Raw genomic sequence first — 13,825 nt, 5'->3', positions numbered from 1 at the left:
TTGGGAACTGCCGCCTCACCAGAGGCTTCCAAACTTCTGGCCCCAGACCAACCCACTGCAGTGTCAGGGCTGGGGAAAGACAGACAGTGCCTGCTTCCTGGAGAAGCCAATGGGAAGCCAGCGGCTGTTTGGTGAGGTCCTGCTGACCAGCATATTTCCCCTCTGAGGGTTCCTTGTCCTTCCCCCAGACCCCAGGCTCATCCATCGCCTGGATGTCCCCAGGCTGCGTCTCTACTTGGCCCGAAGGAGATGATGCAGCTTTTGCTGGTGCAGAGATGTCTGGGGTGGCTGCCAGCACTTTTATCTTCTCATTTTATCTGCCAGCCAAGAGCTTCTCCCTGCCTTTGCCTCTTGAAGCTTAAGGCAAGAAACATCGACCTTGAGTACAGGAGCTTCCCTCTTCATTACTCAAGGTCCCCTGTCCTGGTTCATATCCAGGCCAGCTGCTCCCCAGTCTCCTCTCTTCTCTTCCCTCGACTCTCCTTCCCCCAGGCAGCCTCAAAACAAAATCTGGGGCTTTTTTCTCCTGAGATCCCGCTCAGGAAGTAGTAGCACTGATAGTTTGTCCCTTTTCCCCAGGGGCACCAACAGATTGTGGCCAAGCTGAAGTCCCTTGGAGCCTCTGCAGAGCGAAGGAGACTCCAGCACCTGGACTCGGTGGCTCAGGCTCCCTAGCTTACACCACGTGCATTTGACAAACAGTTTTTGAGGGCCTGTTATTTGCCAGGCATTGGTCTTCCAGGGTCTACCTTCTGGACCAGGGAGGCACTTTGGGCATACCATGTTGCACGTCTATGCAAGCCACAGCTCTTGGAGCACACCACGGAACAGCCTGCATTGTTGGGCTGTCCCCGTGGACAATGGGATATCCACATGCAAACGAAGGGGGTTGGACCCCCTACCTCACATCATTTACAAAAACTAACTAAAGATGATCAAAAACCTAAATGCAAGTGCCAAAACCACTGAACTCTTAGAAGAAGAAAATGCAAGCATAAATCTCCATGAGTTTGCTTGGATTGGGCAAAGCCTTTACTATCTATGACACCAAAAGCACAAGCAACAAAAATCAATAGATGGCTGGGTGCCGTGGCTCATACCTGCAATCCCAGCACTTTGGGAGGCCGAGGCAGGTGGATCACTTGAGGTCAGGAGTTCCAGACCAGCCTGACCAACATGATGAGACCCCATCTCTACTAAAAATACAAAAATTATCTGGGTGTGGTGGCACATGCCTGTAATCCCAGCTACTTGGGAGGCTGAGGCAGGAGAATCATTTGAACCCAGGAGGTAGAGGTTGCAGTGAGCCAAGATCATGCCATTACACTCCAGCCTGGGCAACAAGAGTGAAACTCCATCTCAAAAATAAATAAATAAATAAATAGATACACTGAACATCATCAGGATTAAACAAAAATCAATAGATACGCTGAACATCATGGGGGTTAAACACTTAAGCTTTAAAGGACACCATCAAGAAAGTGAAAAGACAATCCACAGAATGGGAGAAAATTTTTGCAAATCATACATTTGGTAAGCGATTTGTATCTAGAATGTATAAACAACTCTAACAACACAATTAAAAAAGACAAAAATAAAAACCCTGAAAAATGTGGGCAGGTGCAGTGGCTCACACCTGTAATCCCAGCACTTTGGGAAGCCGAGGTGGGTGGATCACTTGAGCTCAGGTGTTCCAGATCACCCTGGGCAACATGGCGAAATCCCATCTCTACAAAAAATACAAAAATCAGCCAGGTGTGGTGGCACGCACCTGAGGTCCCAGCTACCATGGAGGCTGAGGTGGGAGGATGGCTTGAGCCCCCTTGGTGGCTGCCGTTGCAGTAAGTGGAGATCACACCACTGCACTTGAGCCTGGGTGACAGAGCCAGACCCTGTCTCAAAAAAAAAAAAAAAAAAAAGATTCCTTCTCTTAAGAAAAAAAGAAAACTGGGCAAAGAATTTGACTAGATATTTCTCCAAAGAAGACACTCAATGGCCAATAAACACATGAAAGATGATCAACACCACAGGCCATCAGGGACATGAAAGCAAAATGACAATTAACTCCCACCTGACACCCACTCAGATAGCTATAATAAAAAAGTCGGGGCCAGGCGTGGTGGCTCACCCTGTAATCCTAGCACTTTGGGAGGCCGAGGCAGGTGGACCACTTGAGGTCGGGATTTCAAAACCAGCCTGGCCAACATGGTGAAACCCCATCTCTACTAAAAATACAAAAAAATTAGCCGGGCATGGTGGTGCACCCCTTTAATCCCAGCTACTTGGGAGGCTGTGGCAGGAGAATTGCTTGAACCTGGGAGGCAGAGGTTGCGGTGAGCCAAGATCGTGCCACTGCACTCCAGCCTGGGCAACAGAGTGAGACTCTGTCTCAAAAAAAAAAAAAAAAAAAGTCAGGCAATAGTAAGTGTTGGTGAGGATGTGGGGGAAATTGGAACCCCTGTACACTGCTGGTGAGAACAGAGAATGGTGCTGTAACTTTGGGAAACAGTCTCGCAGTTCCTGAAAAGGCTAAACATAGAATTACCAGCTGAAGAGCCAGGTACGGTGGCTCACACCTGTAATCCCAGTACTTTGGGGGGCTGAGGCAGGTGGATAACCTGAGGTCAGGAGTTTGAGACCAGTCTGGCCAACATGGTGAAACCTTGCCTCTACTAAAAAATAAAAAAAAAAATTAGCTAGGGATAGTGGCAGACGCCTGTAATCCCAGCGACTCGGGAGGCTGAGGCAGGAGAATTGCTTGAACACAGGAGGCAGAGGTTGCAGTGAGCCGAGATCTTGCCACTGCACTCCAGCCTGGGTGACAGAGCAAGACTGTCTCAAAAAAAAAGAATTACCAGCTAACCCAGTTCTTCCACTCATGGGTATACACCCAAGAAAAATGAAAACATACATCTATAGAAAAACATATACACACATATTCATAACTACATTATTCATAACAGTAAAAAGCAGAAGCAACCCAAATGTTCATCAATGAATGAACGGATCAACAAAATGTGGTGTATATCCATAAAATTAAATATGATTTAGCAATGAAAAGGAACGAAGCAGCCAGGTGAAGTGGCTCATGCCTATAATCCCAGCACTTTGGGAGGCTGAGGCAAGCAGATCATTTGACACCAGGAGTTCAAGACCAGCCTGGCAAGCATGACAAGACCCTGTCTCTACTAAAAATACAAAAATTAACTGGGCATGGTGGCGTATGCCTGTAATCCCAGCTACTCAGGAGGCTGAGGGCTGAGAATCAGCCCGGGAGGCGGAGGTTGCAGTGAGCTAAGATCAGGCCACTGCACTCCAGCCTGAGCGACAGAGCGAGACTCTGTCTCAAAAGAAAAAAAAAAAGGAATGAAGCAGTGATACACAATACAACATGAATGAACCCTGAAAACATTACATAGACACACATATATGCCTGTGTCTATATATAACATATTTAGCCACAAACGGCCATATATTGTATGATTCATTTAGATGAAATGTCTGCAATAGGCAAATCCATAGAAACAGAAAATAGATTAGTGATTGCCTAGGGCCTAGCGGGTGGGGGGAAAATGGGGAGTGACTGCTAATGGGTACAGGGTTTGCTGTCGGGGTGAAAAATACTGTAAACTTGATTGTGGTGATGGTTGCAAAACTCCGTGAATATACTAAAAACCACTGAATTGCACACTTTCAATGAGTAGGTTGCATAGTAGGTGAGTTTTCTCTCAATACAGCTGTTATGAAAAATTGTGGGCCCAGCGCAGTGGCTCATGCCTATAATCCCAGCACTTTGGGAGGCCGAGGCGGGCAGATCACCTGAGGTCAGGAGTTCGAGACCAGCCTGGCCAACACGGTGAAACCCCGTCTCTACTAAAAAATACAAAAATGAGCCAGGCGTGGTGGCAGGCGCCTGTAATCCCAGATACTCGGGAGGCTGAGGCAGGAAAATCACTTGAACCCAGGAGGCAGAGATTGCAGTGAGGATTGTGCCACTGCACTCCAGCTTGGGCCACAGAGCGAGAGTCCGTCTCAAGAAAAAAATAAAAATTGTGATAAAAATCCTGGATCGTCAAGAGGGTTTGAGAATTTGCAAATTTATAATTTGTGGTAGGCAGAACAATGACTAAAGATGTCCCGCTGGAACCAGGCTCAGTGGCTCGTGTCTGTAATCCTAGCACTTTGGGAAGCTGAGGTGGGTGGATCACTTGAGGTCAAGAGTTTAAAACCAGCCTGGCCAACATGGTGAAACCCCGTCTCTACTAAAAATACAAAAAAATTTGCCGGGCATGGTGGCGGGTGCCTGTAATCCCAGCTACTTGGGAGGCTGAGGTAGGAGAACAGCTTGAACCCAGGAGGTGGAGGTTGCAGTGAGCCGAGATTGCACCAGTGCACTCCAGCCTGGGTGACAGCAAGAGACTCCACCACAAAAAAAAAAAAAAGCCCAGCTGGGTGCAGTGACTCACACCTGTAATCACTTTGGGAGGCTGAGACAGGAGGATTGCTTGAGCCCAGGAGCTCAAGACCAGCCTGGGCAACAGAATAAGGCTTTGTCACTACAAAAAGTAAATCAGGTGTGTGCCTGTAGTCTCGGCTACTGGAGAGGCTAAGGCAGGAGGGCTGTTTGAGCACGAGGTCACGGATGCATAATTGTGCCACTGCACTCCAGCCTGGGTGACCAAGTGAGACTCTGTTTCAAAAAAACAAAACAAAACAAAACAACAACAAAAAAACAGGCCCCAATGCCTGAACTAGTGTCTGTTACCTTAAGTGGCAAAGGAGGCTTTGCAAGATGTGATTAAGCGTGTGCACCCTGATATAAAGAGATTATCCTGGATTATATAAATGCGCCCAATCTAATCATGAGGATTTTTTATTTTTGAGACGAAGTCTCACTCTGTCACCCAGGCTGGAGTGCAGTGGTGTCATCTCAGCTCACTGCAACCTCTGCCTCCCAGGTTCAAGCTATTCTGCCGTGTCAGCCTCCCAAGTAGCTGGAGAGCAGTGGCACAATCTTGGCTCACTGCAACCTCTGCCTCCTGGGTTTAAGCAATTCTCCTGCCTCAGCCTCCCGAGTAGCTGGGATTATAGGTGCCCACCACCACGCCTGGCTTATTTTTGTTTTTTTATACAGACGGGGTTTCACCATGTTGGTCAGGCTAGTCTCAAACTCCTAACCTCAGGTGATCTGCCTGCTTTGGTCTCCCAAAGTGCTGGGATTATAGGTGTGAGCCACCAAACCTGGCTCACATGAGTTTTTAAAAGCAGAGACCCATCCCTCTCCCTCTCCTGTCTCCCTCTCCCTCTCCCGTCTCCCTCTCCCTCTCCCATCTCCCTCTCCCTCTCCCGTCTCCCTCTCCCTCTCCCGTCTCCATCTCCCTCTCCCTCTCCCTCTCCCTCTCCCGTCTCCCTCTCCCTCTCCTTTCCACGGTCTCCCTCTCATGCCGGGCCAAAGGTGGACTGTACTGCTGCCATCTCGGCTGGCTGCAGCCTCCCTGCCTGATTCTCCTGCCTCAGCCTGCCGAGTGCCTGCAATTGCAGGCGCGCGCCGCCACGCCTGACTGGTTTTCGTGTTTTTTTGGTGGGGACGGGGTTTCGCTGTGTTGGCCGGACTGGTCTCCAGCTCCTTAGCCGCGAGTGATCCGCCAGCCTTGGCCTCCCGAGGTGCCGGGATTGCAGACGGAGTCTCATTCACTCAGTGCTCAATGGTGCCCAGGCTGGAGTGCAGTGGCGTGATCTCGGCTCCGTACAACCTTCACCTCCCAGCCACCTGCCTTGGCCCCCCAAAGTGCGGAGATTGCAGCCTCTGCCCGGCCGCCACCCCGTCTGGGAAGTGAGGAGCGTCTCTGCCTGGCTGCCCATCGTCTGGGATGTGAGGAGCCCCTCTGCCTGGCTGCCCAGTCTGGAAAGTGAGGAGCGTCTCTGCCCGGCCGCCATCCCATCTAGGAAGTGATGAGCGTCTCTGCCCGGCAGCCCATCGTCTGAGATGTGGGGAGCGCCTCTGCCCCGCCGCCCCGTCTGGGATGTGAGGAGCGCCTCGGCCCGGCCGCGACCCCGTCTGGGAGGTGAGGAGCGTCTCTGCCCGGCCGCCCCATCTGAGAAGTGAGGAGACCCTCCGCCTGGCAACTGCCCCATCTGAGAAGTAAGGAGCCCCTCCGCCTGGCTGCCACCCCGTCTGGGAAGTGAGGAGCGTCTCCGCCCGGCAGCCACCCTGTCTGGGAGGGAGGTGGGGGTCAGCCCCCCGCCCGGCCAGCCGCCCCGTCCGGGAGGTGAGGGGTGCCTCTGCCCGGCCACCCCTACTGGGAAGTGAGGAGCCCCTCTGCCCAGCCAGGAGCCCCTCTGCCCAGCCAGCCGCCCCATCCGGGAGGGAGGTGGGGGGGTCAGCCCCCCACCCGGCCAGCCGTCCCGTCTGGGAGGGAGGTGGGGCGGTCAGCCCCCCGCCCGGCCAGCCGCTCCGTCCGGGAGGGAGGTGGGGGTCTCAGCCCCCCTCCCGGCCAGCCACCCGGTCCGGGAGCTGAGGGGCACCTCTGCCCGGCCGCCCCTACTGGGAAGTGAGGAGCCCCTCTGCCCGGCCAGCCGCCCCGTCTGGGAGGGAGGTGGGGGGCTCAGCCCCCCGCCCGGCCAGCCGCTCCGTCTGGGAGGGAGGTGGGGGGGGTCAGCGCCCCCTCCCGGCCAGCCGCCCCATCCGGGAGGGAGGTGGGGGGCTCAGCCCCCCGCCCGGCCAGCCGCCCCGCCCCGTCCGGGAGGGAGGTTGGGGGGGGTCAGCGCCCCCTCCCGGCCAGCCGCCCCATCCGGGAGGGAGGTGGGGGGCTCAGCCCGCCGCCCGGCCAGCTGCCCCGTCCGGGAAGGAGGTGGGGGGGTCAGCCCCCCACCCGGCCAGCCACCCGGTCCGGGAGCTGAGGGGCGCCTCTGCCCGGCCGCCCCTACTGGGAAGTGAGGAGCCCCTCTGCCCAGCCAGGAGCCCCTCTGCCCAGCCAGCCACCCCATCCGGGAGGGAGGTGGGGGGGCCAGCCCCCCACCCGGCCAGCCGTCCCGTCCGGGAAGGAGGTGGGGGGGTCAGCCCCCCGCCCGGCCAGCCACCCGGTCCGGGAGCTGAGGGGCGCCTCTGCCCGGCCACCCCTACTGGGAAGTGAGGAGCCCCTCTGCCCGGCCAGCCGCCCCGTCCGGGAGGGAGGTGGGGGGCTCAGCCCCCCGCCCGGCCAGCCGCCCCGTCTGGGAGGGAGGCGGGGGGGTCAGCCCCACGCCCAGCCAGCCGCCCCGTCCGGGAGGGAGATGGGGGGGTCAGCCCCCCGCCTAGCCAGCCACCCGGTCCGGGAGCTGAGGAGCGCCTCTGCCCGGCCACCCCTACTGGGAAGTGAGGAGCCCCTCTGCCCGGCCACCACCCCGTCTGGGAGGTGTACCCAACAGCTCATTGAGAATGGGCCATGATGACGATGGCGGTTTTCTGGAGTAGAAAGGGGGGCAAGGTGGGGAAAAGATTGAGAAATCGGATGGTTGCCGTGTCTGTGTAGAAAGAAGTAGACATGGGAGACTTTTCATTTTGTTCTGTACTAAGAAAAATTCTTCTGCCTTGGGATCCTGTTGATCTATGACCTTACCCCCAACCCTGTGCTCTCTGAAACATGTGCTGTGTCCACTCAGGGTTAAATGGATTAAGGGCGGCGCAAGATGTGCTTTGTTAAACAGATGCTTGAAGGCGGCATGCTCGTTAAGAGTCATCACCACTCCCTAATCTCAAGTACCCAGGGACACAAACACTCTGCCTAGGAAAACTAGAGACCTTTGTTCACTTGTTTGTCTGCTGACCTTCCCTCCACTAGTGTCCTATGACCCTGCCAAATCCCCCTCTGTGAGAAACACCCAAGAATGATCAATAAAAATAAAATAAAATTAAATTTAAAAAAAGAGAAAAATGGGCAAAGATTATGAATAGATATTTTAGAAAAGGAAAGACAAATGGCTTTTAAAACTTTGAAAAGATGCTCAGCTTTACTCATACTTAGAAAAATCAAAATAAAATTCCAATTTTTTAAACTAAAAAAAATAAATAAATAAAAGCAGAGACCCGGCCAGGCGTGGTGGCTCACGCCTGTAATCCCAGCACTTTGGGAGGCCAAGGTGGGTGGATCACGAGGTCAGGAGATCGAGACCAGCCTGGCTAACACGGTGAAACCCCGTCTCTACTAAAAATACAAAAAATTAGCCAGGCGTGGTGGCGGGCGCCTGTAGTCCCAGCTACTCCGGAGGCTGAGGCAGAAGAATGGCATGAACTCAGGAGGCAGAGGTTGCACTGAGCCGAGATCACACCACTGCACTCTAGCCCGGGTGACAGAGCAAGACTCTGTCTCAAAAAAAAAAAAGCAAAAAAAAAAACGCAGAGAGCCTTCCCCAGCTGGGTCAGAGAGATGACCCTGAAAAGGGCACAGGGGAGAGAGAAATCACTGGATCTCCCATTGCTGGCTTTGAAGGTGGAAGAAAGGGGCCACAAGCCAAAGAGTGTGGTACCCTCTAGAAGCTGAGAATGCCCTTCAGCTGAAGCCAGCAAGGAAACGGGGATTTCCATCCTAAAACCACAAGGTACTGAATTACGCCTTGACCAGAAATGGCTCCTCCAGATAGGAATTTAGGCTGACCCATTATTTTAGCCTGGTAAGAACCAAGTTCTGACCTCCAGAACTGTAAGATAATAAATTTGGGTTGTTTAAGCCACTAAATGGTGGTATATTATTATGGCAACAATGGAAACCATTACATAACTACTTTATGTGGACTTTAGGAAGCTAATCTTAAAAAATAAAAAAGGTCTGTTACAATGGCTCATGCCTGTGATCCTTGCACTTTGGGAGGCCGAGGTGGGAGGATACCTTGAGCCTAGGAGTTAGAGGCCAGTCTGGGCAACATAGTGAGGGCTTAGCTCTACAAAAAAAAAAGAAAGAAAGAAAAAAATTAGCCAGGCATAGTGGCGTACACCTGTAGTTTCAGGTACTCAGGAGGCTAAGGCGGGGGGATCACTTGAGCCAGGAGGTTGAAGCTGCAGTGAGCTATGATCGTGCCACTGCACTCCAGCCTGGGTGACAGAGTGAGATTCCGTCTCAAAAAAATAAAATAAAAAATTTTAAAAAGAGGCTCCTCATGTCTGAGGATGAAAAGATCTACTCGTGGCTGAAAAATCTCTACCTGTTTCCCTCCCTCCCCACCTCCCGCGAGAAGCAAGAGGAAGCCAGCAGAGCTGCCTTAGGGAGTGACACCTGAAAATAGAAACTGCAATGGGATTTTATTTCTAACTCCACAGGCATCTCTGTGAGTCATTCATCTCTCTGGGTCTCACTTTCCTTGTCTGTAAAGCAGGCTGAATTCACCCTGACTTCTGCCTACACCACAGTTAAAGGGCTAGGAAGAAAAATCCCCAAAAATCCACTTCATAAATAGAGCCCCAGGGCGCTCCTTATAAAGCACGAGATAAACCACAGACAGAATTCTGGTCACAGGACACCCCCAGGCCCACCCATGGGGCATCATTCCTTTCTCCCGGCTTCCTTCACGGGGTTCTGGGCACACCTGGTCCCTTGTAGCTGCGGTCAGCACGGAAACAAGAAAAGCTTTAGACAGGCAAAGGTGCAGAAACCAATGCCAGGGCCCACAGGGACAAAGTTTTCAATTTTTGTGTTTTGGGTGGCAGTACTCTCACACCAGGATGACCGGGTCTTAGCACGACCTAATCGTCTTCATGATGGAAAGAAAGCAAAGCAATTGATTGCCCAGAGAAAACTGGAAGGTACAGAGGCAGGATGAGACTGAGGTGAAGGTAAGGTGAGGAAAGACAGGTGGAAATATGAAACATCTCAGGGTGGTGTGGGAGTGGACATAGGGTTGGGAGGGCATTGTGACCCCCTAGGCTAATTCCCCCCTCAGACCGCACCCCAACGTTACCTAATCAGGTGGACGTTTTCTTAGTAAGCAGGTTACAACTGACTTGGTTTGGGGCTTTGTTTTTTTTTCTTTTTTTTTTTTTGAGACCGAGTTTCACTCTTGTTGCCCAGGCTGGAATGCAATGGCGCGATCTCAGCTCCCCGCAACCTCCACCTCCCAGGTTCAAGCTATTCTCCTGCCTCAGCCTCCCGAGTAGCTGGGATTACAGGCATGCGCCACCACACCCAGCTAATTTTGTAGTTTTAGTAGAGACATGGTTTCACCATATTGGTCAGGCTGGTCTCGAACTCCCGACCTCAGGTGATCCACCCGCCTCGGCCTCTCAAAGTGCTGGGATTACAGGCGTGAGCCACCGTGCCCGGCTTTTTTTTTTTTTTTTTTGACACAGTTTCACCCTGTTGCCCTGGCTGGAGTGCAATGGCGCCATCTTGGCTCACTGCAACCTCTGCATCCTGGATTCAAGCGATTCTCGTGCCTCAGCCATCTGAGTAGCTAGGACTACAGGCACGCCACCACGCTTGGCTTTTTTTTTTTTTTTGTATTATTAGTAGAGATGGGATTTCATCATGTTGGCCAGGCTGGTCTCGAACTACTGACCTCAGGGTATCCACCTGCCTCGGCCTCCTAAAGTGCTGTGATTACAGGCATGAGCCACTACGCCTGACCTGGGGCTATTTATAAGAAGCCCTCAAGGTAGCAGATCACCCTCTGATGGCCACATGGAGATCTGGGAAACGAACCCCCGGTCATGCCTCTGGACACCTGCCCACTTCTATCTGTGCCTTCCTGGGCCCTGGTTTTCAGAGCTATGTGGGTGCCTGACACACTCAGGGCCACAGAACATGGGAAGGGCTCTAGGCCAAGAGTCCCAGCATCATTCGAGTTTGCTCTGGCCCGCTCCTGCCCTAAGCCCTCCTGCTCACTTCCAGCTGTGGAGGTAGCCCAGAGAGTGCCTGGCTCCCTGGCTCCCCCCTCTGCCAGGCCCACTCAGTGTGACCTAAATCCTTGCCGAGGCTTGGCAGCCCTCTGCGGGCGCCCGGATGACCTCTGGCCTTGGTGACGGTGAGGCCCAGCTCCCCTCAGCTCCCAGCCTTCCCGGAACCCCTTGCCTAACATCCTGTGTGGTAATCATGCCTGTTGGCCCCACTCAGTCCTGCCGGCCACTGCCAAGTTGCCACTGCTAGTTCCAGACGCTCCCACCTCTAATGGAACCATCGGGAAATAAAAAGCTGCAGCACAGTTTCTCTCTCAGGTCAGAATCTCCTCCCAGCACTTTGGGAGGCCAACGTGGGAGAATCACTTGGGCCCAGGAGTTCGAGACCAGCCTGGGCAACAAAGTGAGACCCCGTCTCTACAAAAAGTTGAAAAATTAGTCAGGAGTGGTGGTGAACATCTGTGATCCCAGTTACTTGGGAGGCTGAGGCGGGAGGATCACTTGAGCCTGGGAGGCGGAGGCTTCAGTGAGCTGTGATAGCGCCACTGCACTCCAGCCTGGGTGACAGAGCGAGACCCTGTCTCAAAAAAAAAGAAAAAGAAAAAAAGAAAAGAAAAGAAAGAAAAAAGTGGGGAGCAGGTTGGGGAGCATGGTGAGGGCCACCTACTGCCTGATAATGGTGGGGGACAGGAAGGGGACTGAGTGCTCTGGGAGGCAGCTGATCCCGTTTTCTCACTTAAATACCTCTCACCCTACAGAGAAGCCCTGATTCCATTTGCTGTCTTTCTTAGCAATGTCCTAGCAAAAGTCTTCTATTTGCCACACGGGTCCAAGCTTCCGCTTACTAAGCACCCAAGTGCCAGACAACCCCGGAGGCAGGTACTCCCATTGTCCCCACTGTACAGATGAAGAAACTGAACTCAGGGTCACACAAGTGATAAGGGGTGGCAGAGATCTGAAGCTGTGCGCGGAGGCGTGGCCAGCGTGTGCGCTCCGACTTCTAAATCCCTACTCTGGATATTGAAGACGGGAAGGACCGAGCCGCTCATTCTACATACAGATGGGGAAAAGCGAGGCCTGGGGAGTCCCAGAGCGGGTGCCAGATCGTAGGGAGCAGCCAGCACCCCGGGTCCCCTCCACGACACAACCACGTCCCTCGGCCACTTCTGGGTCCCGCGCGCGTCTCGGACGCGGCAGGACAGCTCTAGGACGCACGGCCACCAGGGGGCCGAAGGGAAGGGCGGGGGCGGAGGCTCGGAGCTGACCCACCGCCTCGCCCCGGAAGCTCCGAGGCCCCGCCCCGGCGGCCGCCAGCGGGGGGCGTGGCCTCGCCGGCGCCCCCGCCCCGCCCCCGCCCCCGCCGCGCGCGCCCCCGGCCCGGGCCCAAGTCTCGCTGAGCGCAAGGCGGTGGAGGCCTGAGGCCTGGGGCGGGGTGGCGGCCGGGCTGGCCTTGGCCTCGCGCCTTCCCCTGCGGCCGCCGCGGGCTCCGCGGGCGGTATCGGAGTGTCGTGAGGCGCGTGGCCGCGTGACACGCGCACTTGTCGGAGTGACGGGCCCTGCGGAAGAGGAGGTGCGGCCCAGGGCGCAGGGGAGCCCTCGGGAGCGGGCCCGGCCCTCAGCGCCGCCCCGGCCGTGTCCCGGAGGAGCGGCCTGCGCCGCCGCGCGAGAGGAAGTAAGCGTCCCCCGCCGGCCCCGCCGCCGCCCCGGCCCCGGCGCCTCCAACCCGCGCTACCGCCGGGCCCGAGGCCGCGCCGAGCCCCGGAGCCTGCGCTGCCAGCCCCACGGAGCCTGGGGCTGGCGGCTTTGGAACTGCTCAGGAGGCGGCCAGGCTTCCTCCAGGGTCGCCCCGAGCGGCCGAGCTGTCCTTTCCCTGGGCCTCCCGGAACTGAGTTCCAGGAGAGGGGGAACTCCGAGATTTCCCCCGGGACCTGCTTAATCTTTGGCGTTGATTGGCCCTCGGGTTTCACATAGCGTTTCCCGTACCCGGATCCAGTGAACGGTTTTCCAGAGGCAAACCTCTCTGGATCTCTGAAAATCAGCTCACCCAACCTTGAATGCTTAGCCAGAAGTGAGAACTTCTGGAAAGAAGTGTCCTTGCCCACTCCCCCTGCACCCCCAACAGGCCCATGGCTCATGAAAGGCAGCAGATGAGGGAAAACTGGTGTCAAATGGGCATATTTTTTATTTTATCTTTTTACTTTTTTATATAAAAGTAAAAAATCTTTTACTTATAAAAGATGGGGTCTTGCTTGGTTGCCCAGGCTGGAGTGCAGTGGCACAAACACGGTTCCCTGCAGCCTCCACCTCTTGGGCTCAGGCCATCGTCCTGCCTCAGCCTCCCGGGTAGCTGGGACCACAGGCGCACACCACCACGCCTGGCTAATTTTTAAACCTTTTGTAGAGACAGTGGTCTCACTATGTTGCCCTGGCTGGTCTCGAACTCCTGGGCTCAAGCGATCCTCCTGCTTAAGCCTTACGAAGTGTTGGGATTACAGGTGTGAAGCACCACGCCCAGACAGCGTATTTTAAATTATGCATCATATCCCTTTAATTTTTCATCGTTATGATTGGAAGATCATGAAAAGCTGTCTGAGTTTTTCCTTGGCATCTTTCTGTGGTTGATGGTTAGTTGTTTGGTTTTTTTTTAGGGGGACGGAGTTTCACTCTTGTTGCCCAAGCTGGAGTGCAATGGCGCGATCTCGGCCCACTGCAACCTTCTCCTCCTGGTTCAAGCGATTCTTCCACCTTAGCCTCCTGAGTGGCTGGGATTACAGGCGCGTGCCACCACACCCGGCTAATTTTATGTCTTTTTTAGTAGAAACAGGGTTTCACTATGTTATCCAGGCTTGTCTTGAACTCCTGACCTCAGGTGATCCACCACCTCGGCCTCCCAAAGTGCTGGGATTACAGGCATGAACCACCGCGCCCAGCTGGTTAGTTGGTTTTAACAGCAGTTCAAGA

The 13,825-nt window shown here is 54.3% G+C and overlaps 1 protein-coding gene across 2 annotated transcripts in view; it reads left to right on the top strand.

Annotated features, from left to right (window-relative positions):
• The first annotated feature begins 12,226 nt into the window (after positions 1-12,226).
• Positions 12,227-13,825, top strand: part of H6PD (hexose-6-phosphate dehydrogenase/glucose 1-dehydrogenase) — a 35,672-nt gene continuing 34,073 nt past the window's right edge. For both annotated transcript variants that reach the window (XR_010148302.1, XM_003307794.6), the window contains exon 1: positions 12,227-12,536. The gene's annotated coding sequence lies outside the window, so the exon portion shown is untranslated. The remainder of the gene's footprint in view (positions 12,537-13,825) is intronic.

The sequence above is a fragment of the Pan troglodytes genome, chromosome 1 (assembly GCF_028858775.2).
Source record: "Pan troglodytes isolate AG18354 chromosome 1, NHGRI_mPanTro3-v2.0_pri, whole genome shotgun sequence".
NCBI classification, from domain to species: domain Eukaryota; kingdom Metazoa; phylum Chordata; class Mammalia; order Primates; family Hominidae; genus Pan; species Pan troglodytes.
Note: the sequence above shows the minus strand (reverse complement) of the source record. Positions and strands in the feature narration are given on the sequence as shown.